General features: G+C 39.8%; 1 protein-coding gene across 5 annotated transcripts in view; it reads right to left on the bottom strand.

Moving 5' to 3' along the window:
- Positions 1–27939, bottom strand: part of Pgant9 (polypeptide N-acetylgalactosaminyltransferase 9) — a 294438-nt gene that overhangs the window by 119699 nt on the left and 146800 nt on the right. The window contains exon 5 of one of the 5 annotated variants that reach the window (XM_072011610.1): positions 14673–14738. The exons of the other annotated variants lie outside the window; for them this stretch is intronic. The gene's annotated coding sequence lies outside the window, so the exon portion shown is untranslated. The remainder of the gene's footprint in view (positions 1–14672; positions 14739–27939) is intronic. 5 annotated transcript variants of the gene reach the window in all.

Raw genomic sequence — 27939 nt, 5'->3', positions numbered from 1 at the left:
TTCAAAGGGGAACTGTAAGGCTTTGTGCGCGCGCTAGACAAGCCGCGTAAAACAAAAAATTCTTCATTTTCCATTACGATTCTTTTTACTTGAGAACCGTCTAGTAAACGCGCGGCAAAGCGGTGAAACGTATCCAAAAGGGAATTTTCAGGGCCTATTGGAAATTTTGGGTTTTCAGTGGAAACGCGAGTACGATACGGACGATTCTAGAGAATGCGATTCCAGAGATAAAAGAAATTACATAGCGTCGAATATTACACGGGAATATACAATTATCGAACTTCGCATAATTTTCTTGAAATCCTTCGAATTAGAAATGCGCAAGTATTTATTTGAGAGCTAAATCCTATTATCAATAAATTTGATCAGTTTTCTTCCATCGGACGCAAAATTTTTATTCATCCAGAACCTTTTTTTTTTATTTATTTATTTAAATACACGGAAAAAATCCAATTCCCTCAAACTGCGGCATTCAAACCCACGATAGTTACAGTTGTAATTACGAACACGGAGAAAAAGTCCCACTGCAATACTTCGGCCAACCAATCTCAAATCAGAAAAAATACAAAAAAAAAAAAGAAAAAATAGGGAAGGAGACAGAAGCAAGAAAGACGAAAAGGGACCATGAAAAAAAGGACGGCGAGAGAAATAGCGAGGCAAAATAGTTTGTCAAAAATGAGTCGAATTCCGCGCCATCGATGTCACGCGGTTGTTTGTCGATTTTTCTCCCACGTCTCGCCGCTCTCCGTGGTTTTTTTTTAAACCCGAACGCTTCTCACTCTTCCTTTCAACTTGATACACCGCAATTCTCTTTTGCCTCGTGGATCGCGGGCGCGCGTTTCAAAGCGGATTTTGCGGAGCGTGACGGCGTTCGAACGTGATCCTAGCAATTTGTCGCTGTGGCGCATTCATCGCTGCGAATCAAACCGATTAACGGCGGAACCGGCAGTCGTTGTATTCGGTGGCCGACCCTCGACCCGCCAAACCGTTCCCGCGCTAACGGTGTACAGCCTAGCTTTTTCCCTTCTCCAGCTTTCCGTGTCCATTCGGAGACGTTTTCAGATAAATTTCGACCGAGAAACTCAGGCATGAAAGGGCAAAGGTGAAAGCAAAGGATTAACTATCTGCATTTTATTGGCCTCGATCCATAGCTAGGCTCTAAAAGTCGAGAGCCAACGAGTCTGCTGCAAACGTTCGAATTCGTTCCGAAAGAAACCTCGAACGAAAGAGATCGACCGTGGAAAATCCCCTTCCGCGCTCTTTCCAAGTGATTTCGCTAATACTATTTGCGAGTTCATCGGTACTTTGCCCGATGGAGAAATCTTGACTGTGACTTTTTAAAGATGGGAGGGGAATAAGGGGCAGGGGGGAGGCGAGAGTCCATACGAACGGAACGGAACTATTTTTTCACGATTGCGAGAGCAGGTTTTGATTTCGATGGGGTATTTGACGGATTTTCTGGCGAGGAAAAATATTGCCGAGGTTCTGACGAATATTCCCGATGAAATGTGTTTATGGAGGTTTGAAAGATTGGTTTTGCCGAGCAGATCGCAGCATTTTTTTTAAGCAAATGGGATCCTTTCGGATTTTACGCCTGGGTATGTTATTTCATATTCGAATTCTGCTCGAATTCCAATCAATTTCAAAGAATATGAGGATACAAAAAGTAACGTTAATCACACCACTCAATGCATATCTTAACAACATAATAGATTTACAAAGCGTGCCTATCGCTTCTGCTGTGAGAAATATCCATCGATTATTCGCAGGCAATAACTACCGGGGAACACGTTCGTACTTGCAATTACTTTGTCTACCTTTACGTAACCGTTGCACTGCCTCTTACGTTTACTCGTCCACACGATTCAAATCGTTAAATTCTGCTTGCAAATTACACAACAGAGACCTTTGGTTCATTGACATTTATACTGACTCGACGGACAAAGCGATTTTTCCAATCGTCGCTTAAGAAACGATCATAAATCGAAGAAGGAAAAGGAGAAACTTAAAACAAACACGGTTCTCTTTGAATCTTTCACTTCTTTTTTTCCTTTGCTCTCTTGCGACATGGAATTACACGTTCGCTGATCGAACGCATTTACAAGCGGCGAACAACGCCGTGAAAGAGCAAACGAACGGATCTCTTAATCAAACTCGAGCGTAAATTACCAGAGCTCTTGACGTTTATTTCGGCTGCATTATTAACATTGCACTAGCTGTTTGGATATTTGCATGCAAAAAGCCGATTCGTTTGATACCTATCCAATGTAATTTCCGTACAAGTAGGCACTTTAACCGCAATACCACAGCGTTATTTGTCGTCATTCGAAATTGAAAATCGGCAAATTAGATCCGGTTTAGTAAAATAGAAGCTTCCACTACGTTTTAATTATCGATATCTTTTTACCGAAATCTTTTTTTCGAAATCGAATTATCGATGTTTGATGAAATGATTTATTTAGAATTTCCGACGTCTAATCTCGTTGATCGTCTAAACGAGTGATTTCAGCGGCGATCGTTTCATTCATCGTTGGAATTTAATCTTGAAGTTAAGATTAATAATCTGTGGAAGACACAATGTTTATGTTAGAATAATATTCAGTGATATTTATTAAACAGAACTACAGAACCAAATGTATATAAGCGAGTGATATAATTAACAACGTATGAAGATTGTTGATTGTTGGCCAGTTACTCTCAGACTAGACGTACGTAGCGACACACGATCCCTTAAATACTTTGAACCCCACTCTCTATACAGTAATGAGTATGATTATTACTGTGTAAGTGTCCCGTTCAAATGCCTGTGCGGATGACTGTGTAAGGATATTTGTGCCTATGCGTGAAATATCGTTGTATTCCAACATTTATAAATATTCCAAACTTCTCTGTACTCGCAAGAGTACCATATGATATTTTCTTTCTCTTCTGAAAAATTACTATATGCAACAGAAAATGATTTTATTCTGCAAAAGCAGTTATTATGCTCTTTAATATCCCACTGGTCGATTGAAATGCGTAAAACGATACTCTTGGCTCTTTCGAATGGACGAATAACCACTAAATTTATCCATACGATTTCATAAAAAATCGCGTATCGACTATACACGCGCTATTGACCCTATCCCAAAGCTGAGAACCATCTTTTATGCCTAACGACGAAAGATATACGCTCGAGTCTACTAGAACACGACACGTTCGATCCATCGTCGATCTTCCTCCCCCGTTTCTAGAATCTGCGTTTACATGGTTAACCCATTAGGCTAATCCCGCTTGTAAATTCAACCAGAGAACCGTAGCAACTGCATTTTTTCGACAACCATCGTTTCGCATTCCGATTCATCTCGATCGACCGTTCGAAATACGGGCAATTAAAAAGTTAGAGTATGAAAAGTAGGAAAGACGTTTCCCTAAGTGAACGAGTGACAAAAATGAAAATTCACGAGGCGAACGATTGATAGTGTAAAACTACGACAAGAGATTCGGTAAAAGAAAGATAATTAATAAATTTGAAAATTGCGAAACATCTAAAATAGTTAAATTTTTACATACTGAAATTTAATAATCTCTTTTCTTTGATAAGTGATTTTTTTAGTTTGCGCGGATATTAATTATAGCTGGAACTTAAAAACAGGCGCATCGATTTGCCCTCAATTTCATCTATTTTTAAATAAACGATCGGTCAGCGAGGAACACGCCATTCGCTTTTCACGCCATCTTTTGCGTGCTCTCGGCCTTAATTCTTACGATACGATGTGCATCACAGTCAAAGGAAGCTTTTTAACCGGTATTGTAAAGAGTTTCCCTTCGCCGGAGATAGAGATGAGGATTTAACTTCCGTTCAAGGCCTGCCTTCTCTGCCACGCAATTAGGTTTTAAATTTTTAGTTTATACAATGTCGAAGTCGAACAGAACGTGATAGGATTTCTTTGCAACCAGTTCGCAGAACGCTCGATATTCCAATTTCCTTGCTAATAATCTGACTTGTCTGTGCCTTTTCAAACTGACGTGATATTTTTTCCGATAGCCTTTTATTTTTCTTTTAAAAATATCTTAATTGAAAAAAAGTTGGCAGTAAAAATGAAACCTTTGAAAATAGTGGCGAGAGCGTATTACCGAGAGTAATTCGTGACAAAGAGCGCGAGAAGTAGCGTTTAAAATGAAGGTAGGCCACCTACCATTATTCACTTGATGCAAATAGGAAAAGTAAAGAAAATGAACAAATGGGCTTCGCACGAGTTAAGCGACACGCAGCAGCCGAAATGGATGTACACGGTCTCTTCGTTATTTCAGACGAATAAGCAGGCCGAATTAGAATATGAAATTTTATCTCGTTGCTCCAACCCTCCATTTACGAACGATTATTCCTTCAAACGCCTAAACAATTTTCCAACGAACGAATTACCTCGTAATAGAGATACAGTAAGAAACAGCATTGGCAAACATTTTCTAATCCTTCGTCCGAATAAATTCAAAGTGCGAAATTGCGCACAAAATGCGCATAATATGAAACGGTATATAAAGTGTCCAACGTATAACGCTTGCCATAATACTCGATGTGTAGGTAAAATAATTTTCTACCGAGCGTTATGAGATTGGTTTTCCAGAAACAATCGCGCAGCTATTGCGCTTGTACTTTGCATTTGCACATTACACTCGCACTTTACACTTACGTTTGCACACTTGCACTTTGCGCCAATGTTTCGCGGACATTCTACCGCGGTTCTACAGTTTTAATTGTATCCGCAGAAGTAGGAATTTGCATAAAAATCCATTCTCTACTCGAGGACCACTCGAAGAATTTCGCGGGCTATAGCCCTTAAACTTAACCTTCTTACGAGAGATGCGGTAAACGCGGTGTTACACAGACATACTTCGGTCGAAACGACGGAACGCCGATAAGGGACGAGGTGGAACGAAAGTGTCGTTATTATTAAATAAAGTGTGGCGCAAGAGGCGGCTGGGCTAGTCGCCGGTTATCATGGAGGACGAGGAAGAGGGATCATGCATAATTCAGCGAAAACTTGGCTCCCCTGACGGGATAGTAGACGAACAGCCCGTGGTATCGGTGCATCACGACGCGTAGAATAACGGCACTCTGTCCTTTGCCTCCCGCCACGAGCTGTCTACCCGCCCCGTAATCTTTACCGAGCCATTAACGTCCAACAACTTTTTATACGCCCGTCCCGGGAACTCGATTCAACCTGCACTCTGTTGCGTTCCGAGGTGGTACGGTGTTCATCAAGTTCGCATCATTCAGACGTAAATCGTATCGATTATGAACGAAGAACATGCATATACATGCGATAACAGAGTTATCATACTAAATATCGTTCAAATCTGTTGCACGTAATCGCGTTAGAGGCAGATTTGATTACCAAAAATCTCAAATAGGGCAATAGCAACTGTATCTGATAATAAAATAATAATACGATCTTCTTCGTTCATTGTAGATACAGGAATAGAAATTTTCCTATAAAATAATTTCTCATAACTTCATAAAAGTTCGCAGTAATAAATAAATCAGTGAAATATACAATAATGTCTCGTATTTTGACACAATTTCTAAAAATACAGTGACATCGATACATTCAATATCTGCATTCTACCATAAGCGACGGAGCGTTCTCTTTTCGGTCTGTATCGGATAAAGAGTTAAGCTACCAAAAAATCCAGCACATTCGGAATAGAAATCAACTTTCTAACTATAACGGGAAATTGAAATCGAAACGCAGGTAGCGGCGAGTTGCTGTACATCGGCTCTTATCGTCGCGACAATCCACGAAGAGGAAACGGAGGGTGAACTGAGAATTACTCTGGGATACGAATACGCTTCTGAGCATTCGCCATAAGCAGGCGAGAAGTGCAAGCTCCGTCGGTGCTTGAAACTTAATCCCCCGCGTCGTCATAAGATAACGGCACTCGGCACCGCATAAACTTCATTGTCTCTGTGCTAAGCGGCCGTTGCAACATCGTCTCTTTACATAGCCTCGTCTCTTCATTGTTTCCGCGACGTTTCTGGCGTTCGTACGACTATACTGTCGCGTTACCAACCCTCTTTCGACCGCGCTGCCAGTCTCCACGATACGCAGACAATCTGATATCGCGACGAATTTTGAATTTACGTTCCGACTGTTCTAACATTTTGGTGAAATCTCAGTTCTGACACCCGACGAAATTTCACAGTGCTAATTGAATGTATCGGGTCTTTATCGCTGTGACCGATATTTCGGTAAAATCTCAACGAAAGATTTGACAAAACGGTACAGTATACGAGAATACTTTACCATTTACTAAGATTCAACAAGCTTTATTCGTCTCCGATTAAATTCAAGAATAAGATCCTAATTATACGACCAATTGTGTGTTTAATTAATGCGCGGTAGTTAAGTATGGGATTATCCATAAGCAATACAAAATCGCCATACGTAGTATCGTGTACACTGACAGAAAAATTTTCAAACCGTTACGTGCTGCATAAAATGCAAGAATTTAAAAAAGATGTATTAGAACTAGAAATTGCTTTAGAAAAGTCTCTTCAGAATGACAAAGATCGATTTCATATGGAAGGTCGCGAGACAAACTACGCTATGCATCGACGATCAAACAATTTTATTTTGACTCGGGACCATAAATTGATGGTAAAGCTGAAAAATTATAATGGAGCTGAAGCGTAAATGAATGATGACCTACATCACAGGGGAAAAGATAAAACTTCCAAAATGCTGCTTGATTAATGCTCGATCATAGCGACGTAAGAAGGGGACCGAATACCAATCCATCGATTTAGAACGACTGAACTGGAACAAAAGATAAGAGCTCGTGGATGTAGCAAAGGTTCTAAGAATTTCGTGTAAAAGGAAAGCGAAAAACTATGGCAAAAGGAAGGATACAGTTTCGAGAAAACGCTGCTAATGAAAATTTCTATTTTAAACAAGTTTTCGAGAGACACGGTGATTAACGAGGTCCAGTATCATAACGGGAACACGCATAGGCGACTAGCGACGTTTCTGGACGTCGTTAATCACCATCGTCCCTTTTCTGTTTGAAACGAAGCTTTAGCTCTTCAGGATCGATAATCAAACGAAAGGACAAAGCCACTGACCGACTAAGTATTATCCAACTAATTGTTGCAGGATGATACGACATACGTAGTAGACGAATCGGCGAGACTTTAAATTGTCTAGGAAAATTTAAAATAAAATCAGAGTAAACGATAGAACGTAACTTTTCCTTCGAACTTTCCATAATACGCTTCGTGATATTTTAATCGAAAACGATCTTTTCACAAATCTCAAATGCTAAAGTATTTGGCATATTCGAAATTTCCGCTGTTAGCTCATCGCGACCAATGCAAGCAATCTGTGAACAAATAGACTCTGTAAACAGGCGCAGCTGTCGTTAAACCAAACCGCGTGTAAACGTCGAAAATCATAGATGACCAGAACGCAATTAACTATAACTAAATACAACTGACAAAACAACGGGAGAAAGAAAACCTAAATGATATCGATTGGTATTCAAAGTTAGGGTACTCTTTTCGCATCTATGTAGCTAGGATCATCCGTCTACGTTTGTGAACACCAAGGAACCTAGAGAATTCACCACGGCGCTCCAATCGTCTGTCCAAATTAGAGAAAGATAGAATTATCAAGGGAAGGAAAGACAGATGACCCTGCTGAATAAAGCAGAGAAGGTAGCCTCAGCCGGCCCAAGGGTAAAATTTGCATCGGCGATTTGTACCCTCCCCCTTTCCCGCGGTTGCTTTCCTTCGTAGCAGCGAGCCTTAATTCGTTTTGTTTCTCGCGTTGAGAATATACCGGTCTTTCCGCAGCGAGATTCTTTTCTAATCGTTGACTATCACGAGATAATCAGAGATAAAGAGCAACGGATAATCACGATTTTTGACGCACTTGAAATTACGCAATTCTCAAGAAGTTGTATAGGAAGATTAACCGAAGCTATTAACTAGTGTTCTATCTAGAGATCCATAAAATTTGAAACTCCTTTCATCCTTCAACGCTCGATACTCTTCTTCGAGATCTTCCAAAATCTCTAGCTTGTTCCAAGACTGGAAAGACAGATTACGTTCTACTTAGTCTGTAATAGACTATACCTAATACTATATCTAATAATAGTCTACAGTCTATTATTATGCCATGGAAAATTTGAATTACACACGGTACATCATAACGGTCTTTTAATCGAGCATTTTAAAGCTGAATCAATAAATCGAGCATGAGTTATTGAACGTTTATGAGCTCGTCAAAACATTCGAGCGATAAATTTACAGGCTGTTCCTCGCGTTTATGAGTGCCATAAACGAGAAGGAGCGCGTGATTCAAAGGAGACGAGAAATAGTAACCGCTCGTCGATGCAAGTAGTAGAGAACGGATTCGTGTTTTAAAGGACTCGGATCTGCTCGCTCTCTTGACGTACTACGTTTCGAGATCAAACGCGAAATTTCGACGCGAGCGATGTAATTGCATGCACTTGAAGGTTTCTGGCGTGTCGGATGTAAACTGGCGAATTTGCGAAAATAGTTTTGAAAAGAGAAAATTCGAGGTAAATGTACATTAACTGATAAATTCATAAAATTCCAGATAATCAAATTTTCTCAAATAAAAATTTTAATATGTAAATCGATATTATATTTTACCTATCCGTTTTACATGTAGGAGGTACTTAAAAGCGCGAAGCATCGATTTTTTCGTTTAACCGTGCATCCAATGGGTCATCCAGCGTCGGCATACGACCACGATTTCTCCGACATGCAAAATCAATTAAATTTACGATCTCTTGATTCCACGTGGATTATGTTTGACATACTAATGACACATAAAATACTAAATGGCGCTATAATGTTCCATGAGATTACTATGTTTCGTTCGAAATTAAATACGTCGGTGTCATTGAGAAGAAATCGTAGTTCACTGCGCCAAAGAGATAAAAATTAGAGGGTTAAATTGATCGAACAGCCGTAAGAATCTTTTTCTCCTTGTTATCGATCTTGTTAGAATGAGATTCGAAAAACAAAATGGTATTCCATTTTTGGCTACTTTTCTCTAATAACCATAACAAATAATAATAAAATACGCGATCCTTAAAAGTTTGCCTACCGTTTCTCTAATTACACCAACTTCCTCGTAGACTCGTAACAAATCACTAATCGCGAAGAAACGCCCGATCGTCGATGTTCGATCGCACAATTCTCAACTTTCCGGAGGTAAACGAGCAAGCTGATCCAATGAAGGAAACGACGCATAAAAATTGTAAATCTACAAAACGTTGACCGAGTCACGTTCCTCGTGAGCTTCGCGCTTTCTTCTCCGTTGGATGGAAAGCGAGCGAATCAATGTTTCTCACGAGGAATGTTTCTCGTTTTATTTCGACCGACTTTGCAGTTGTGACGTTGGTCACAGGGATGGAATGAACGTCATCGTAGCTCGAAGCAGAAAATTCATAATACTGGGCCTTGGAAGAGAGAAAACGAGCGACCAAGTACAACTGGAATCGACGTGTTTGTAAATGTTTGACGCGTTCTGCCTCGGTTCGTGAAGATTTGATCGTTTCAAGCGGATATATGTCACGATTTGAACGTTTATTACGTTTGTATTACGAAGTAAAATTGGAAATGAATTTTAAGATAGAAAATAGGTCGTTACTTGCATTACTTATGAAATGGCATACATAACTAATGATTTCGCTAATTTAGAAGGAGGTCAAGAGATTAATAGCGATAGAATAAACAAGCGTAGGAAATGGAGATAACTACAGTCGTGCCCAAGACGTAATTAAGAAGAAAATTAGTTTCAAAATAGAAACTATTTATAATTCACAGCCAATTAGTAAGCTTTTCGATGATCCAGGAAAATATTAATGTAATATTTCAGACATGGAAGTGGTACATAAAAGGAAATTGAGTATCGTATGTTCGTACTACGTTCCAATCAAATATGAATTTATATCGACTGCGTACGGTAACGAATAATATATGTATGTACATATAACGAGGCAAGAATCAAAATCATACAGTCCCACGATCATTGCTTCGCTTTAACAAGTATTTCATCGTGGAATTACGTAATTGAATAATTAAAAATCGTTTCTTTTCTATAACGAAGAATTTCATTTATCGCGTTCGTCGTCAATTACGAATATTAAAAGAGTTCGCTCGGTCTTGACGCTTATCTAATTCATTAATATAATAACTTATCAAAATCGGCAATAACGATAGAGCGATAACTTTTTGACGGACGAAAATTGAGTTTAAATTGAATACGTACGATACGGCCGATAGATTTAAGGATAATCTTTCATTCAAGACAAAATCTATATAAGATAATATTTGTTTCATTCCAATTACATTAACTCAAATTCTTCGTAATATCTCAGCAAACTGAACGATACTGATCTCTCCTTATTTATAATGTTTCGTTACTATATCTCCGAATAAAATAGAGAGAAGGATTTTCACATTGATTTCTGTTCGCACCACAATGCACACGCACACTCTAACCTCTGATCAACCCATTCAGATACACCCTCGGTACACTTCGGCTCGAAACTCATCAATATTAAACGTCTTACCTAGCAATGAATTTATTTGAATAGCCGTAAGCCTTCAACCGTTTCAGACACTTCCAACAATTTTCCTTCGATCATGAATATTGCATGATATCGCCTGTGTAACTTAACGAAATCGCGCTCCGCCGTGTTCACTAAGAGAAATGAAAAGAAAGTAAGAAAAAAAAAAAAAAAAAGAGGAACAATATCACCGAGTTTCTCTATGTCTCTCTGTTCACCGACCAGTGATGCATTTCGCGGGAAAATAAAACAGCTAGCTGGCTTCGATCGGATTTTTTCGGTTGGCCAGCTCGTTTCGCACGATCGGAAACAACCGACGAAAAACCGAGCCAAGAAATGGCTCGTCACTTGCGCAACGAAATTGTCTATGAAACGTAACAATCGTTACGTCCCGGCGGTAACATTTGTCGTAACGAGATGTAAATGCACGATCGCGCGGACGAACGCGTTTCGTCTTTTTATCGCGAGTTGCCTCCGTGTTTCATTACGAACGCTGGATTAGAAGCGAAATATAACCGAAATGACACGAGAGCAGCTCGTTTAGCTGGACAAAGTTTGAAAGGAACGGGGCATGATCGATGCGCAGCGTTTCGAGAGTTTGTGGATAATCGCGTGTACGGCTTCTCATTAAATGTACGCGATATGGGCGAAGCGTGAAATATAGACAAATCACGTTTTGACCAGTCGATACTGGAAATGTTTAATCCCGCTGGATAACATCGGTAAATCCTATTGATTTATTTTAGATTCGAGATAAATTCTCAAACCTACGAACTTTGAAGCTTTTCTATCGTTCGTAAAGCATAATTACGAGTATGTAACGTTGGATTAACATCAAAATACTAGAATCGAATTCTATGGAAAGATCAGAGCATGAAACACTGATCGTATTACATGGAATATTCGATGCTTATCGACGTATATATAATATACGTTGCTTACGTGCAAATTATTATACGTGCAGCTCTGTTCGTCGAGACAGGACAACTTTCGAAACAGGACAATTCGAATAACTGGAGGAATTATTGAGCAAAGTTCGCATGCCCATCTAACTGTGGCCCATGTGACTTAATAATCCTCGTAACGATACCGAAGTTCGTATTGTATCCTGTTGGAGTAATAGATCCTCGTTTTGGAATTAATTCTATGTAACTATGACTATGGATTTGCAGTAGCGTTGTTCGGTAACGGTTAAAAAATTCTATCGCTGAAATTTTCCAACGTTATCTTATCCATGCGATTATTGGATTAACGTTGACACTGATAGAAACCGTCGAATGCCTCGTGTTAGATTTATCGAATTCTCTTTCTCCGATCAGCTGTCGTTTACGATTGTACGTAGCGTGATTGAAATTGTACTAAAATTCAGGAAAGAAGGTTAAACCGAATTACGAAGATGCGAGTTATGAAAATACGCATTAGTGTATTAGATGGTTTTACGAATTACGTCGGCTTATTAATTATTAATCTATTTACACGTTCGATGTTGATCGCGCAACGATTAATCGCAATTTAGATTACATAAATATAAAGAGTGTAAAGTTCAAATACCGAATATTGGCTTAGCTCTGTGTTACTTATTCCATATAGAATACAATAAAATTGAGAGATATGACAATAATTAAACGAAAGAGAGAACACAAACGGTTCTTCGCAAATAGTCCGATTAGCAGCTAGTGAAAAGTAAGTCTGCAAAAATTCAAGAAACTTCGAATAATAGAAAGTCACGGATTTAATAACTTTTTTGCGAACCGGATAAGCGCAGAAAGGTGATTAATAAATCGGATATTCGGCGAGGCGTGCGTCAAAGAAACGAAACCGTATCCGATAGCATTTTCAAGCGGAGAAACGATAGAAGGGAAGAACGGATGACTATGACTATATAACCTGTGTGGTTGGAAATTCGCTTCATCGACATCGACAACACGCCACGTCGGCCCCGACTTTCCAAGGGTTGAGATAAAATCAAAGCGAAATCCCTTGAAAATCGTGCTGGAAAGAGAGCCACGCATCCTTGGCGTTTCTGGATCGCGTTTCGATGCTTCGTTCGAGCGGAAGAACCTGCCAGCTATTTTGCCGCGTTGGTCCCTTTCGGCTGAGCTGGCAGAAGCAATCATCTTCCGAAATGTCAGACTTGCCTTGGTCGCAAGATACGAATCTCTAGAATAATTTTTTGAAAGGATCGAGTAATAAAATGTGATATCGCACAGTCGCTGAGAGAAATTGTCTGGCTACGCTGCTCAACAGAATAAATAAATGTATCAGGAAACGATAAGGCAGATTAAGTTGTCCCGATGAATCGATAAAACATCGTCAACTTATTTTTAGCGATAATTAAAATACCACAATACGGTGGAGTTCTGGTTATCCGAGTTTCCCTTAACCGAAGTTTCGTATTATCCGAGGTGCTTCGAACTTTACCATAACTTCATTTTTTTCGTAAGTTTAATATAAAGAGTACAAAAGTGAAAATAGTCAGGTATTTTTAAGACAGTTGATCAAACTCTCGATCAATCGAATAATTGATTAAACTTAAATACATGTGCGATATTGTGTTATCAAACTGTTTTTCGCAATTATTAACGACCGTGGACCCTTCTGTATTACTCGAATCTTCGATTATTCGATCCACTTTCCAAGATAATTATCGTATTTTGAAATAATTCAGCTTAGATTTAAAATTTCGAACAATTTTTCAACTTGCTTCTCACGAATCAGCCAACCAGCCTCTATTCATTTTCAGTATCCTCCTCCTTTTCCCTCCGCTACATTTTCCCAAATCAAATTCTTCGTCTTTCTCCTCGGAATATTCGAAAATTCACGGAACCACTCCGCATAGGAAACATGACACAAGTTTTCTAAAAATACGCCGAGTTGCTAAATTATAGATCTTGTAACGACTAGCGCATCGTAGTTTGCATAATATATCGAAATCTGTCCGTAATCTGTCGAAATACGTCGTAGAGTAAGACATATGCATGATAGAACGTAGAATCTGTCACACGTCGAAATTCGAAGCGTTCGGAGAACGAATCGACGGAATCTTTGAAGAACCTTTGGCTAGTCGTTAAAGCTATACGTTAGGCCTTTACTCCGAATTCTTGGCGAATCTAATGATCGAGAGATTTTAACGGGGAAAACAGATGGTCGTGCGCGAATGGCCAAGAGCCGACCGAATTTATGGAATGAAATGTAAATCGAATACGCAGTCAACGAGAGCGTCGAGAAACGACACGAGTAAATCGTGCCAGTTGGCTTCTTCGTTCGTTTTCTTTTCCCTTCTTATTACCTTCGTTCTCTGTTCAGCGTGCCGATAATTCGCACATAAATTCACAACAAATTGAAATAAAAACCAGGTCGATCGGGATGCAATTTACGTACCCCCCCCCCCCTCTGAATCCACTTCGCAATGACAAAAAAGGGGGTGAGACTGAATCGAACCGGGGACATGGGGCGAGCAGCAGAGACAGAGGAAGAAGATTGTTTAGTGCCAGGAAACCAATCACGATTCCCCTGGTAATTCCCTTTTCTCGTATTAATTACGAACTTCGGACGTTTCTTCGATCAGATAAACTATCGCGATGGCCGATATAATTGTTGTGGTCGAGTAGCTGGAAATGATTTTTCTTTTCTTTAGTTTTTTTTTTTTTTTTTTTGGACCGAAGACTGCTGTAGAGAGGACCGGTATTATCCGTTCTACCGCCGATAGTAGATTTAAAGTATCGGAAAAGATTACATTCGAAAATTTGGAATAATTGTTTATCGTTTTGGCAGAGAAGGTTCGACTCGTGGAAGGAAATTGTTACGCGTGGATTTGATGCGCAATCGCAGCATTGAGCGATCTTAACGTAACGATGTCCTGGATCTAATGTTGCTAAGGTACTTTTTATAATGCGAGTTAAAATATGCTCACCCTGAACTAGTTACGAATATGCAAGATGTAAGAGCGTATAGTCAGAGCAGATACTACACATCGCAAGTTTCCCTTGGAGTCTTTTTCAAGAAAGAATTCGAAAAATAATAATGGATTTCTCGCGAAGGTAATACAAAAATCAATCCAAAGTTATAATCTTATCGCTACTTACGAACGTTTCAACAGCACCACGCCCAACGCCCAAGCATTTCTACTCGTTTCAGCAAAGTGTATGTACCTGCAAAGTTAAAAAAACGAAAATTACTTCTTCCATTAACGTGTTCAGGACGCCTAAAACGATACAGTACATGGCTAAGACCGACGCTTTCGTGATCTCGTGTAGCTTGAAACAAAGTTATTGGGACCTCTGTTCCCCGTTCAAGCGTACACGCAATACGTTCGTATTAAATCTCGCGTACTTTTAATTTACCGCCCACCACGGTTCGTAATATTTTCTCCTTCCGCTCTACGATTTAAACGCGCCACCTGATGCCCTTAATGTCCTAACACCGGCATGGTAACGATTTTTATATGCTGAAAGAAGCCATTAGAATACGAAATGAACAACCAAGAATGTTCAATTATTCGTCTGTTAGAAACTAAGTTCTTTTCAAGGGTTTTAAGTCCTATCAACTAAACGGTTATTAGCGATAGCTCAAGATTAACTAGTACGTAAGCGTTACATTAATCTTACAATTAATTTCGATCCCTTTACGAACTTTACTCGATTAAGTTTTTCTCGTTTTTCAGGTTGTCCTTGAGCGAGTCTATCAATCTATGCTTATCACATGAAAGATTATACTTAGGAGAGTGTAAGATTAGATAATCTACTGTAATTGCAGAAGAGCACTCGTTGCATCGAGGAGTTGGTCTTTTCAATGATAGACTGTGGGTATGTGTAATCTTGCTATGTTCGATCTTAATCCGTGAAATATGATCTCTCCTAGCAAGTATAGCATTCGTTTTTCCGTTCTTGAAACGGTCTCGGTGATATTTTTACCATAAGGCGGGGCTGTTAGATTCCATTCAGATTCCCACTCGTAATATTAAACTATCTTTTGCTTCTTTTATCGAGTCGTTCATATATAAGTTGTCGCAGTTGACGGTGTTTAGAGAGTCGGCGGGTTGCTTGACCAGCTTTTTCATTGCCAGGAATTCCAACGTGACTAGGGATTCGTATCAGTTTTATTTCTTTTCCTTCTGTGATGGTTTTTCTACGTAATGAAAATCGTAGTACTGTTTCGATGGAATGATCTAGCAGATACTCGTTTCTCTCTCTCTCTCTCGCTTTGTCCTATTTTATTAACTACAATCCTATTTCTCTATTTTCTGCATCAATTACAGGATTCTGAGAAGATAAAGATACCAAGAAAATGAAATAGAAAGGGAGGAACAAGACAATTTCTAGGAATTTTATCGCGTGCAAACGCCACAACACGGAGTTTTAGATTGAGTTTGCTCGTCATCGATATCGAGCGGATTTATGGCGTCGAACAATAGCGGAAAGGATTCACGCTTTCACCGAACCGCGCGTATACCTCGATCGAGCAGGGAAAAATAGGAGATCGTGAGTAGACGAGGCTGCTTCCTGGGCGAATTAAACGTTTTATGGCGAAAGGCGCAGTCGATTTGAGAGTCTAAGGGAAGGGTCAAGAGGTCAACGCCACTTTTCAAAACCCCTCGGTAGTTTCTTATCGATACGATGTAATAAGGTTGTTCGAGTGCTTGGAGCAATTTACGGATCGATCTGGATGTTTTAGTTATTAATATTTTTGAACGAAAGTTTCATAGAATGTAATCAAACAGTATGTATATCTTTTAGAGAGGAAAGTATTCTCTTTTTATTTTCATCTTTCTATGTACTTTTCGTAAAAGAACGTCTTCCGAGATAGCAGCAATTGAACGACGTTCTTTCCTCTTTAAAGATATTTTATAGTTTTCGTGTTTTACTCTAACGGAAACTCCGATAAAACTTCGTTTCAACAAAAATGAATACCAACTTAAAAGAACCAAGAGAACACAGCTCACAAACATTCTCAAAATATTATCGAACCCACGAAGAGGAATTGCAAATAAAAAGGGACTTTAATAATTAATTAATTAATACACGAACCACCCACTTTATAAATTTAAGTATATTATTTTAAGCGTATATTTTAAATACTAATGACGATTTTAAACTAGAGAACGAAATCTTTGTTCGACGAAATTCTCGCTTAGTCGCGCGATCGCAAGATTAGAAAACATCGAAAAGAAAAAAAAGAAAAAAATAGAAAGCACTCGAACTTATTCGAAGAAATTTTCATTTTATCGTCCATCTTAGAGTCTGGTACTTGGAAGTGGCTGTGGAATATTATTGTGTAATATTTCCCGTTGAATATAGGTTCCAAACGTCGCGGGTGAGCAACTCTATAAAATTGCTGCCTGTTATTTCCCCGATACGATGACGAAACGTAAACGGAGAGGATCAGAATTTCCGGTTTCCGGGACAAGTTTAACGACACGAAGCGCATAAGCCACGCCGATTATCAAACACCGTTGAAATTTAATCACGCCAGAGGATCTCGATGTTTTGCACTTACGTAATGCGCGTACTTGTCTCACAAACATTATCGAATTCTTACGAATACGAGCAAACTAGTCGCTGCACGAGAATTACTGCGTTTTATGGCTACCTGCATTTCCCTATCTGTATGTCATCTGACATTTTTATGTAATTTCAAACAATTTTCCGCACAAATTGTATATAAACGCGGCAATTTTTTTAATAGATCGCGAATTTTGACCCATTAAACGCTCACGTTCCTCGTACTTAGAAATGCACGTTAAATGCATATTTAAAGATAAGATAGATCATGTACGGCACTGTAATAAATTTATGCAATATCTAGGCGAACATCGGAAATTGTAAGTTGCATAAGTAATTAGCGATTGCAACTAATAAAACTAGAATCCCTATTAATACATTCTATTACTTTATTTCTCATCCCATCAGATATAAATACAACCGGCATAAATCTCCATTGATTATCGGTAAATGAGCTAAATTTCCATAAATTAATCACGCAACAGTACACACGCATACCTGGGCCGTTTCTCGATCGTGTAAAGAGGTATTCGCGAATTTCCTGTCGATGTTGCGTGTTTAAATCGAGCATCTAAAATAAGTTGCTTAACGGAAAGAATATATCTTTTATGAGAACGATGGAACGCGTAAACACGATAACAGGACTTCATAAATGCTTCCCCTTTTAAACGTTAAAGTCGATATTCTAAACAGCTTCTTCGGAGAAGAACCTCCGTTTTGATTTCTTCCTCTGATATACATAAGTAAAACTTTTTACCTCCGCGGAGCATTTACGAGCAACTAGAGACACTTTCGTCGTTAGATATTATCGTATGTTTTATCTGCGTGAACTTTAATAGAGTTGCACCTAGATTTTTGCTCGTTGCACCTTCTCGCAACATGATTTATTGATATTCCGAAGCGTGTCTCGATATAGACACTCGTTTCCATCGCTTTAACTTTGAAATTATTCAAAATATTATTTTGCAGTCTCTTATCCGGAAGAATATCATTCACGAGAACGACGGAATATAGAAACACGATAACTTCATAAATGTTTCCCTTCTGAAACATTAAAATTGATATTCCAAGCAGCTTCCACGAAGAAGAAGCTCCCTTTCGATTTCTTCTTCCGATATAAGTAAAACATTTTGTCCCTTCAGGGCATTTCTGAATAAATCTCCTCATTCGCTAAACAAATAAGAACATTACATTTTCAAATCGATATATCGATCGACTTTGAAAAATTACAATATCAATGAAATCATTGTAAAAGCGACCGTAGATAGAGCACAGATATCGTACCACTAACCCACTAAATCCTTCCACACACGTTTCACCACTACCGACATCACCGTGCAAACACATAGTCATGCAGAGGCTTTCCTCGAAACCGCGCAACCTCGTGAATCTTTACGTTCCAGTCCATAATAGAATATCCAGAAGGTTTCACGCCGTCGAATTACCATACTGTCCCACGCTGTCAGCCTTCCGTGGCCACTTCACAAAAGGAGGTTGTCGCGAGCGTGCTCTCGCGTCAAAAGTAGCTTCCTTGGAGAGAACGCTGTGCGCTAAACCAACAGAAAGAGAGAGAAAGGGAGAGGAAGAGGGGGAACGAGAGAGAGAGAGAGAGAGAGAGAGAGAGAGGTGAGAAGCGAGTTACCGTTGACGAACTTTATTAAACTATTACCACGCGAAACTCGTTAAATACCCACGAGGCAGGCATCTCGAGCCTAGACGATGCGGTTTGACCGTCTAATTTCAGTCGACAGACGGGATGTTTGCGTGACGCCGCTGGCATCTTCACGCTCCGCATGTCGAAGGCACGCCACGAGAATTCGCGGATCGAACGGAGGTTGATCCACGCGTACGTGTGCCTATCTCGTCTCATCGAATCGATACGCCACATATTCCAGGCTTTAATAACGGGGTCAGAAATTCGTCGGCCGGCTCGTTAACGCCGAATAAATCCTGTCGTTTCTGATCCATCGATCGATCGATCGATCGATCGATCCCCCTTCTTTCCTCTTTTCCTTTCTTTCGTTCGTTAATTGACCGATTCGTTCTCCAGATGAAAAAAACGCCGCCTCTTTTTTCCAAAGCTTCCGCTCTCTCAGAAGTATTGACGTTTGATTGATTATCGCGGCGTTGTCGATGTCGATTTCGCAAATGGGAGACGCGAGGGTCGCCTCCAGCCAAGGACAGGATCTATGGAACGAGATCCGTGATTGATGCTTCCGGGAATACCGGCATCATGAAGACTCGGATTAACGCCGCCGTTGTTACGGTCGATAGCCCGATGACATTTTTTCTTCGACATTTTACGGTCGTTGCGTTATTTAGTTTCGCTTAAAATCGACACGGTTTCCAATGTTTCGTGAAACGAAGAGCGGTTTCGGGAGCATTAGGCGCGCATACATCGGTGGTTTGGAAGTTTGCAGAGAACTATAGGATTCACCGTAAATCTTTCGAGTACATTTATTTCTTATTTAATACGAACCGAGGTATCATTCGTCCGATTGACTTCCTCCGCTAGGATTTACAAAATTTGTCATATACTTTCAATCTTACGGAGAGAACGTGCGAGAAACTTTGATAAAACGTGTCGTCTCATGGAATATCGATCCGTGTGCAACAGCCGCATCCGATTTTTTCTATTTCAATTTCTACATTCGCGCGTTCGTTCGTTCGTATCGAGTAATAACAATTTATCGCGCGAAGATTCTCTTCGAGTAAACATTTCTCAGAAATTATGCTCAACTTTGATCTCTGCAAAATGTAGAACATTGCAACGGGAAATTTTCACTCCGATTGCAAGGTGAAATTTGCTGACACTGCGTCGAATCACGATATTAAACTGTTCTTAAACTCCAACACCAACAACGCCAAGTCGCGAACTCATCGTTCGAATCTCCAACAGTCGTCACAAATTCGCTGAACTCAACGAGCTTCGGAGAACTCCCTGACGTTACACGTTCATCCCTGGCCAGGGACGAACGTTCCCTGGCCAGGGAACGTTCAGGCTGCATTCTCGTTCTGCTAACGCAATTGTTACATCCACGTCGGATCGCGTTTCCGCGAGCGTCGGGGGAAGTTGTATAAGCCTCTGAGCGCAAGAGTAAAGTTGCCATCGACAGATTCGATAAGTTTATTAGTCGGCGGCGCCTGAGGCTGAGAATCCGGATCGAGATGATTATCCTGGGGTCCCGGGAAGATGATTTCTAGTTTCTACGAGAACTTCAATAACGTCCGGCAGGATTGTTCCAACGAATATTTCAGCCTCGCCGTGTTAACGTAATTTTCGATACTTTCGTCTTGAGTGACATACTAAATGCGTAACTGTAAATTGAAATTGCCAGGGAATAAGGATGGTACGACGTAAGGCTTGTTTCTTCGTGATACGTCGTTAAACGTTGAACATATGGTGAAACGGCACATGAATTATTTATGATTTATGGGAGATGGTAGTTGCGGGCTGAAATGTATGGTGTGAAAGGTTATCAGCGTAGAGTGAAGCGAAATATTTTAATTGGTATAGAAAATATATACTTTTCGGAGCATGTATCTCAAGTGTATACTCTGTATAATAATCAATCAAATAGTACGTCTATTCATAATTACTAACGTGCAATTTTCTTCAAAATTAGCATCCAAGTTAATGCTATCGAAATAGATACCTCGAGATTCAAGTATTATTGTCAATATCTTCTTTAATCATTGTAGTAACATTGTAGAACTCTAATGTGTTTATATAGTAGGCGCTGGTAAACCAGTTTTTTCAGTTTTTAATTTTTAACAAATTATATGGGCGGAATATCGTTATAATGGTCAATTATATTTGATAAAGTATATATACTCGACTATCTCGTTAAATGAATAAAGTTGACTCGACGTGATAGCAATTAAAATATTTTAATGCTTTTCTAACACCTTCCACGTCAGCCAACCAGCCCCATCGTTGGGGTTGGTAGACTTACAGTATGAGGTAGGCTGACTATATGACTATACGATCAAATAAGAAAACGTCATTAGTAACTTATCTTAATGATGATACGTTCTCCCATACTGTATAATAAACTAAAGATTTATGTTCAATAAATTACACGTAAATTAAAATGTATTTATAAGTTAAGTAAATTTAAACAGATCATAAAAATCGTTTTCCTAATAACAAAATAATGATTGAAATCCTCGTAGGAAAAACTTAGAGTATTAGAAAGTATCATTAAAATGATACTTCAATCGTGATATTCACAGTCTGATATATAATTCTTGTACTTGTAAAAAGTAAATTTCCTTTTACATATCTTGAGTGAATCGACATCTTACACGAAATACATTGAGCAAATAGAAACGGATGATATTAGTCAACCAGCACCGAAAGATCAGTTTGATTTCGATATTTCACGTAACTAAATTGCTGATGTATTTTAAAAAATACTGTTACGATAGGTCGTCTAGTACACAAACTTTAAAATATATCTCTAATATTTATTCCGATGTTTATTCTGTATATAGAACGCGAAAACATAAAATCTCTATGAACAAATATTTACTTACGTAGCCAATTTTGCGACGAACGTCGATAACTCTCAATCGCGAAGCTACGTCGTCGAAAACAAATGAACGTCAAGCGACTCGTTCCTATCGTTTAATAAATTCTTCCGCGGTGGAGCACACGTCAATGCAAACTTATTAACAATTAATCAACCTATCCCAACAGGCAGCCAGCTTCGATATCCGCTGTACGGACGAAGCTCGCGGAGGCAACTCGCGATAAGTACATCTTCGTTAATTCTCTAATTTCCCGCAAAACCAAATTGCGCATTTAAAACGCCATAATCTTCGTGTTACGTCACATTACTGCAAGCAGCTGAAAGCGACGAGAAGGTCCCAAGTGGATTTTTGCGCGGCGTTCAAATACTCGCGAAACGACACGCGGAATCGCGAAACTTATTACGTTACACCTGTCGCGCGAGCGCCGTATTTCAGCGTCGCGCTGCGAATAATTGCTTAATGAAAATTCAACGACGTCCCTTCGCTGGAAAAAGGAAAACATCCGCCGTGAACGTAAAACGTCGACGGGCCAGGTCGCATTTAAATTCCACATCCAGTCGCAATAACCGCCGGGGACGAATCACGGTACAATAAGTGGAGCCAGATGGTGCCTCCTAATAAGCGGCGCACCTTTCCACCCTTCGTCACCGAGCCACCCCTTTGCCAATCTAATTCGACCTGCTTCCAAGCCCGCGCCAAAGCGGATGCGGCCTAGCGGCTTCAATTAACAAATTCTTGTCGAGGCAATCTCAACGGCACTAATTAGGCGGCGACAAACGGAAGGTACTCTACGTTAGGTTGCACCTTGAATAGGGTGATTAGTTTAAAAATATTAGACCGAAAGGATGGGTAAGGTGGCATGGAATTTGCGAGATTTACACGGGGTGGAAATGAGAACCATTTCTGATTAAATGGAGGCGTTTTCGGTGGAATAATTTCGACCATCCTATCCGTGAAATGGGGGTGAATTGGATAATAGCGGTAGGATGAATTTTGGTAGGTCGAAGAATCGAAGTTTCGTCTAATAAAGACAGGGATTAGATTTTTCAGGCTTTTTAACATTTATTTTCCCCGAGTGTTTTTGAATTTTTGTCAGAATGATTAATTTAATGATACTTACATTTAATTGTTATAAATATCTCGAAAAACTATCGGTGATACGAAAAAAGGTTTGAAACAAATGTTGCACGATTTTCAGGGAGAAAACATGTCGTGTCGATATTTATTTTACCTTGCAACGATCGTGAAAAACTCTGTGAAGATCAGGATTGTATTCTTAAACAGGAACTATTCCATATTCTTGTGGTCTAGATCAAAACATTTCCAGAACACTACTTGCAGTTTGCATGAATTACTATAGAGGTATCAAATCTTTTGATCTGCCGCGACGCCGCCGGCATTGGCGTTATCTAGTGTACACTAGGTTGGTCAGCTTGCTCGATCAAACATCATTGTAGCTCTAAAAGGAGCCGATTGTGTATGCACTGTGTGTTTGTACTAAATATTATTCCTCGAACGACTAGTTGCTTGTCCTACATGTTTGCCATCGAAAAATATACAACTTCCCATTCTTCTAAAATCTTAATATCTCGATAACGGTGTATGCAAAAGTACACGTAAGCAGTGTTTTGATGTCGACTATAAGAATATGAAATAAAAGAATATATTCAGACTTACAAACATAATCTTAATAAAAAAAGTATAACGTTTGCAAGGCGAATGCACGATAAAATAAATATCATCGTAATACGTCCCCTACGGAATCGCATAACGTTTGTTTCAAACATTCTCTTGCATCGTTCACAGTTTCCCAGATATTTACGTGTTTCCAGATAAAACGGACACGCTGTATATTTACTAGTTCAGGAGGATCGTAAGATTTATCCGAGTTTCACGGTTACTCCGAACGTCGCCAGGTCACCTCTCAAAACCTAACAGTGTCCCCAATCGTCGACCAAACAAATGCAACCCTCGAGCAATGGCGCAGGGAGCAATAAACCAAGCGAGCGTCGTCAAAGATTCACGAGGTCGATCTCTTTAGCAAAACGGTCGCAAGGAAGGTCGAGGGAAGGAGGCAATCAAATAAAATGCAGGATCGTGCCGAAGCGATCTCGATCAGTCATAAGCTACGTGAACGAAGGTCAGAGGAGCAAAGGAGGATCGTCCAGTTCTCGGTGGAGTCGCCGGCAATTCGAACACCGTTAAGTCCCGCGAGAGTCTATTTCGCGTGCCCTCACGAGGTCTCTAAAGACACCTTCACATGCCGTCGTGATCAGTCGTTCCACGTAATACCATCTCGTGTTTGCGCCCGAGAGTTCGATGCCCGACACCCATAGCATCGTCCGTTCCTTCCTCTCTCACTTAATCCTGCCTTTAACCCCTTCCCTAACCCCTTCTCTCTCTCTCTCTCTCTCTCTTTCACTCTTGCAACCTTTTCATCGTCTCTTCTTCACCGACACTCGAACCGATCTTCTGCTTCTCTTGCTCTCTTAAATTGCCTTTCTCCTCTCTCTGTCTATCTTCTAGCCCTTTTGCCTCGTTATTCTCGTCTCGTTCTTCGTTTAATCTTCAGACGTTTTCCTTCCTCCTCTTCTCTTTCCCCTCGCTCTTTGGTTTTCTATCTTGCAAGAGCAAGGCCGACGAACGGGCCGTGAGATTGAGAGCAGGACTTTTTAACGACTTCGCATATACGTACAATGTACCTCTTCCACCTTGGTAGAGGAGCTTCGAGCACGACCCAGCCTCCGAGAAGAGACCCGGACTTGACGATAATAGGATCCCGCCAGGGAGAAGGCTCCACGCGGTGTCTAAGTGCCTTCTAATCGGGTTTCCTCCGTCGATCGTTTCTGATGGCCCCACGAGTCGTCAGGGATTCTTGGCTACTTCGTGGGTGATGATCGAAATGAGTGCGTGACACGTTCGACAGACGTTCGTAGAGATTGTACGGGACTTTTATGTTGGATAGTCGACGGGTAGGACGAGTTTCGCTTTAAACTGTCAGTGCTTTGACTCCTACTGACTCACTTGCGTTGCTTCGTATTATATTTATTTATATGCATATAAATTTCTGTTTCTTTTTTACGTATGTAACAGTGATGATTCTTTTTGCATCTTGTAGAGCACGTTCTCCGATTGGATCCGTTAAAAGATTCTTCAAAACAACTCCAAAATGTCAAAGTTATGAAAATTATTAATAATTCTCACACGTCGTACGCAATGAACGAACTGATTCGTAGCGACTATCTTAGTTTCTCCAATCTTACAATCTTACGGGTGTCGATTTTTAAAAAATTCCTCGAGAACGACGAACTGATGATCGAATAAGACAAAAATAGTCGGTATAACCGATCAAGTAGATTATCCAGTATAAATCGATCGACTTAGCGATAAAAATGAAATGCCTCTACAATTTCCATTCGAATAAAAAAGAAACTTATATATTACTCTCTAATCATACGTTATATGAGTATAATTCTTATTTTTTCTTATGAAACATAACGCTGCGTCTTGTGTAATCAATTCCAAAACGTTCCTGCCTAACCATAAATTACTACCGCCAGGGTAATCGACAAAAAGGAACAAGTATCGCTCTAAACGATTCATCCAAACGCGTAACACGCTTCGACTACGTGAACCAACCTACGTTTAACAAGAAGTACGAACCCGTGTACATAGAACAACAACAAAAAAACGAAATTGTAAAGTCAGGATTATAATGATAGCACGAGGAAATGATTTTAATCTGGTAAGATATTTCCAATACGGAAATTATTAATTCTCGTATAGACACAAATTTCAAATTCTCTATCCTCTGTCTGTTCTCTAAAAAATTAAGAGATGCAAAGGTACACAGAATGCGCGTTACACGCAAAATGAGTTTGCGATAGTGAAACGAAGATTATAGAGAGGAGAGGAACGTCCTATCTAACCGGCTACACGAATCTAGATCAATTACGTAGCGCATGGGCCACGTGTTTTCAACTCAATCCCTCGGACAGAGTAGATTGAGTAATGCACATCGAGCTGCATTGACTGAATGACAGTCTCTGCTAAATTGACAGCCTTCCGGTTGCATGCTATCAGACTATTATAAGGCTACGTGGCTAGAAACATGCCAGAATGTCATTCTTATTCTTCTTGCCACAGGACGCATTAGCGTTGCAATAAAATTACGTAACATTTTATTTTAATGTAACTGTCGCCAACATTTATTATCGACTTATTCTACGTTAACTATAATATTGTCAACGTTCGAACACCTTTTGGAGCGGTGACAAATGTCATGCCAGTTAGCAAACCAAGGCTTAGAAGGCTTAGTGGCCAGCAAAATTGGAGAGGCGGAAGGAATAATAATGGTCGTCAGCTACAGGAATCATTGAGTTTGTGTTTTATTTAAAAGCGTAAAGTTTTTCATTAAAAGATTAAAACCTAGGCAGAGGAATATCTTATATATTTTTGGATATTACGCGCATTCTATGGATCTTTAGCTTACTTAATTTCTTATGAATGGAAAAAATCTATAACTCAGATATAAACAACATGGCACGTTGTACGAATGCCAGAATTTCATAGATATCTTCAGCCAAACTACAGCGTCGCTGAAACATTCCCTTGGGCGTTCTGTATGACAATGTCATGTAACTTTTCTTTGTCAGTACTTTTATATTACGTTTCTGTCTCATCGCTTCTTACGTGTCTATTCTCTTTCTTTTTCTTTCTTTTCTCGTCTTTTATGTCCCATTAATCTATTATATCTAAGGATTTATCCCATAAACAGATAAATAAATAAATAATAAGAAACTATAGTAATTTATAAATTAGCAATTTTCATGATTTCTATATAATTTATGCTAATGTGAAAATCGCCTCTTGACTCGACCAGAGCTGTTTAAAATGCCTATCGTACAAGCTGGCTGTCCCTCCAGGGATGATCAACCATCGTTAGGAAAATTGCCAAATGTGAACGTTGCCTCGATAGGAATTATTTCGATAAAGATTATTAGCCGTGACGGTAAAACGTTCCTGTCCGCTGTCCTGTTCCATGGGAAAATACACACGTGGACGAGCTCGCGTGGATAACGGAGACATGCGGGACACCACCGATATAAAATATGTCGCTTTTATTTGCGAACAGATGAATAGATTAAGAATCGTAAAATGAGAGTGCCCGTGGGCAATTATGGTCTGCGCTTTTATCGCGACGCGATTTTAAATAGTAATTTTACCGTGACAAAGTTACGCTAACTGGGAATAACGTTCGACACGATGGGCTTCGCCTCGCTTGGTCAATTTTGACTTGCGAAAGCGCGATAAACGGTAAACCTAACAATTCTAAAACTCATAACGCATCCCGAGATACTTCTGCCAGCCTCTTACGATGCCAGATTATTTTTCCAATTAATCTCTTCTGTGAATAACACGAAATATATTTTCCTAAAAAACCAAGTTTCAAATAATCGTAGACGATATGTCAAGTACAATGACCCGTTTGAAAAGAGCGTTTGAAGACTTACTGCCGTTTGAATTATAGCCAAGTATTTACGAAAGAATTGATAAAAAGTTACAGCAAGAGAAGCGATAAAAAGAAAGTGCAGCCTTCGATCGTACATTCACTTAACGCCATCAATTAACCAGCTTACTTCATAGCTGTAATAAATCAACCTAGACCTCGATCAAGGTATGAAAATCACGCAGAAAGTTTAGGAGAAAGGCTTTAATCGCCGGTGGATTAGCAGTAACACGGATAATCCGTGAAATTGCGTGGCAAAGCGAGAGCAAACACAAAGGGTCAGTAGCCTGAACGTGTTGCAACGAGCCGCAGCTTGCTGGCCTCGCAAACTGGTTTCGCGCGAGTCAAGATCTAGATCGCGACCTTCTGCAAGAACTGCGACCTCGGGACTCCATTCGCCGATGAAACTGGCGGTCGAAACACGAAAATAAAATAATAACCGAGCGAAAGCCGATTGATCGATACTAATTTCAGATATTCGATGAGAAATAATCGCGACCATCGTCCAAGTATTCGATCGAATAAAAATAGAGAGAATACACGCAGAATCCTCGCGTTACTCGTAATAAGGATGCAAATTTTATTTGCCCGTATAATACTCAGGCTTCCATTATTTTTCATTCACAGTTACCCGTGGCGCAATATCAAACGTTGCTTGATATTACTCGTAAACGGGGTAACGTAATGGTTTATAAGCAGATTATATTAGAATAAGCGATCATCGACTATTCGGTTACAGTAATGAAACCATGCCGCGTTTTAAACGATGGTAAACGAGATCGTTATTTCTTTGCGTTAATTGCGATT

The sequence above is a fragment of the Bombus fervidus genome, chromosome 10 (genome assembly GCF_041682495.2).
Source record: "Bombus fervidus isolate BK054 chromosome 10, iyBomFerv1, whole genome shotgun sequence".
NCBI classification, from domain to species: domain Eukaryota; kingdom Metazoa; phylum Arthropoda; class Insecta; order Hymenoptera; family Apidae; genus Bombus; species Bombus fervidus.
The sequence above is the reverse complement of the archived record's forward strand: the minus strand, read 5'-3'. Positions and strand labels throughout refer to the sequence as shown.